The sequence below is a fragment of the Euprymna scolopes genome, chromosome 18 (genome assembly GCF_053919585.1).
Source record: "Euprymna scolopes isolate OS-2025 chromosome 18, ASM5391958v1, whole genome shotgun sequence".
Lineage (NCBI taxonomy): Eukaryota > Metazoa > Mollusca > Cephalopoda > Sepiida > Sepiolidae > Euprymna > Euprymna scolopes.
In genome coordinates this window covers 51,454,876-51,458,757 of record NC_136499.1, presented here as the reverse complement: position 1 = coordinate 51,458,757, position 3,882 = coordinate 51,454,876, and positions in this window count along the sequence as shown.

The window sequence follows — 3,882 nt, the reverse complement described above, 5'->3', positions numbered from 1 at the left end:
AAGTAGATAATAATATATCATTTAATAATTATGTACACACAAACACACCCACACACATACATACATACACACACAATCACAAACACACATACACACACACACATATATATATGTGTATATATATATATATATATATATATATATATATGAGCAAACAGTTAATAAAATATGTTAAAAAACACTTTGAAATGAGTTAAAAACATATTTAATCTGAAAAGGAAACACTAGATATATGGATAGTCCTTAATCCGCGCAGTTTCGAAGAACTACGTTCCTTCTCATCAGAGAGTAGGAATTAGCAAAATGCGGGATCGGTTTTTTCATGCAGAATAGTAAGTTATAAAAATATATATATGGCAATTAAGCTACACAGAATATTCCGCATTTCATCCACGTCAGGATTCGTCTGTGTTGCTTAATTGCCATATATATTTTTATAAATTACGACCTAGCTTTACGTATGTATTGAGCACTGTTTAAATAAATACTTAAAATTTGCGCATAAAATTATACTTTCGTATATAAATGTATGTGATTAAATGAAGTAGTCATATATATATATATACATATATATATATAAATATATATATATATATATATATATATATATATATATATATATATACAAGGTGTTTCAAAAGTCTTGGGAACATAACGATTTTTAATAACTCAAAAACTATTAGGAGTCGAAAAATGAAATTGGTACCGTTGGAAAGTGAATGAGTGATTTTCAAAGGGTGAAGAAAAAGCTGCTTAAAGGTCGGTAGTACTTTGTGAACAGTAGTCTGAGATGTCGGAAATTTTTCTGTCTCTGTCTGTCCTTGTGGCCATGTCACTAGTAAGGGTGATGGAGGTAAACGTTTTGTCTGGGCCGACGTTATCCACCTGATAGTCAGGGACCCGAACCTTGGATTAACCACTAAGGAGGCTGTCCTATCAGCAGGCGCAAAGTACTGGGACTGCTGTATTGCCATTTGGTGAGTGGATCTGGACCATGCAGTAGTCTCTGGTGGGGCCTCTCGATGCCATACTAGTGGGTAATTGTTACGGCTTTACCTTTTCGTGTGCTACAAAAAAAATTTCCTGTCTTTTTCTCTCTTACTTTCCCTCTCTGTACTGCTCTAACCAAGTATGCCGACCTATTCCACAAATCCCAAAATCTCAACATGAAATATCTCCAGAATAAAAACTCGAATAAACCTAGAACCCCATCTTCCAACGTAGACCCTTACTACCAAGTCTTCTTCTACAACATCAGGCGTCTACGTTCCAACCTTCCAGAGATTGAACCCCAATTACAGGAGACGAAACCGAACATATTATTTCTAAGCGAAACTGGAATAGGGCCGACCACTTCTCTAGATGAGTTCATAATTAACAGATACTCCAACTTAACAGCTAAATCTGACCCCTAAGATCGCCATGGGCATGAAATATGTGCCTACATTAAAGATGGCTTCCCGTGTGGCAGATATATCGCTAGAGAAGATCCTAATTTATCCTATATTTGCTTCGGGGTTGCACTTGCTAACACCACTGCATTTATATTTGCCCTCTATCGGCCCCACAAAAGCGGAGTTACTACCTTTAAGAGCATATCTGAGAAAATAGACCACATACTGTCTTCAGATCCCTCGGCTAACATCCACATCTGTGGTGACTTCAACGTCCATAACGTGGAATGGTTGACCCATTCAAATAAGACAGACGAGGCAATTGCTCTTGACATATCAAAGGCCTTCGACAAGGTATGGCATAAGGGTCTACTTCACAAGATTTCCAGCTACGGTATAACTGGAAATGTTTTCTCAATCATTAAATCATTTCTCTCCGATAGGCTCATAAGAGTAGTGGGCGATGGACAAAAATCGGAGGCCTGCAATATAAATGCTGGAGTCCCTCAGGGGACAATCCTGGGCCCAACTCTCTTCCTGATCTACATCAATGACATATATTTAAATCATTTGTTGACATCTATGCTGATGACACGACCATCTACGGCAACAAATCAATGACATATATTTAAATCATTCGTTGACATCTATGCTGATGACACGACCATCTACGGCAACACATCAAAGGCTATAAATGACAAAGTTTTCTCTGATTCTCTCTCCTCTGATCTCGAGCGCGTGGTTCAGTGGGGGAAGACGTGGCTGGTTTCCTTTAATGCATTCAAAACCAAACTCCTATCCTTACATCATCAATGCTCTGATCCCCATCTGGCATCAATTGCGATGGATGCCTCTCGTCTGGGTGAGGCCCCGTGTTTTGACAAGCTTCTGGGTTTGACCTTTACTCCTGATCTGAAATGGAACACGTACATCAGGTCTGTTGCCAAGGTCGCTGGAAAGATGGTGGGATCCTTCTGCCGCTCCAGAAGATATCTCACTACTGATGCAATTCTCTATATAAAAGTCAAGTATGTCCAAGGATGGAATACTGCTGCCATATCTGGGCAGGAGCTGCTAAAAACAGCCTATCCTGCCTTGACAGAGTACAAAATAGACTTCGTGGCTTAGTGGGGGATGCCCTTTTCTCTACCCTGCAACCTCTCTCCCACAGAAGAGACGTTGCGAGCCTATCCTTGTTTTATCGTTATTTCCATGGCAGGTGCTCGTCTGAACTCCAATCTCTGCCCCCCCCTCGCCAATCTTTCACGAAAAACACCCGTCTATCTGAATCCACTGTGAAAAATTTCCCCCACTCTTTATCTGTGCCTAAATCTAAACGTGGATTCCATGAACAAAGCTTATTTCTTAGAACTGCACGCCTGTGGAACTCTGTTCCGTCTGCCTGCTTCGCACCGGACTACAACTTGGATGTCTTCAAGTCCAACGTTAACAAATTCCTAATGAACTGCCCCCTCAAGTAAACACTTCATCAAATCTCCACACTAACGTAATGTACTTGCAATAACCCTTATCCCTGAGTGGCTTCCGGGCCTTGATAAGTGGTGATCACTGTGTAAAAAAAAAATATTCAACAACACGTTAAAATATAAGACCAGTTTCTTTATATAGCATCATTCTTATTATTGTTCCATAGAAATAAGAATCATTTCTTCGGATGCTTGACGGAACGATGCTTTTTTTCCTCTTTCAAATGTTCGTCTTTACTTTTGTAAGCATGAAGTGTATGTCGTTGTAGCGTCGAAGAATATTTTTTTTACAATGAATTTCAAAATCAGATAGCTAAATGAACGCAACATTTTTACTACACGCCGAATGTGTAAATTTTACCTCTTGTTGACCTTTAGCGTGACCACACTTTTTTTAATATGATATTCCAACGGTCTCACAGCTAGAGATGAAAGAATTCACAAATGGTGAAATATAGGTCATTTTAAGTCACCGCATATTTGAGGATCGTAAAATAAATGAGTTTTTCACGTTTCTTTATTTAAAGAAACATTATCGACTGGCGGGCGAGTGATTTATTATTTTTAGTCGCCCCAAGACATTTTCAATCGACTGTGGCGACCGGTCGTGTAAAGTCTCAAAGGCTATATATATATATATATATATATATATATATATATATATATATATATATATATATATAACAGGATCCTTCAGTCTTTGACAGACTACGGATATCCACAAAAGGGTGTCTGTGTGTGAAATTTTTGTGGCAGGAAGTGCGAAATCTCTAACTACACGTCCCCTGGGTCGAAATTGTTAAATGCCAGTTTCAAGTGAAGTGTATGTACTGAACGACTGGAAACAAATACTGAGAGCACATACAGCGCCAAGAATTTATTTATTATTATAAATTATTTAGTTTGGACAATCTATTCAAAAGAGACGAGTTATTAATGAATAATCAACTGACAGAAACTTTATTGACTTAAAATTAAGACGCTAAAATGTGACATTTAAC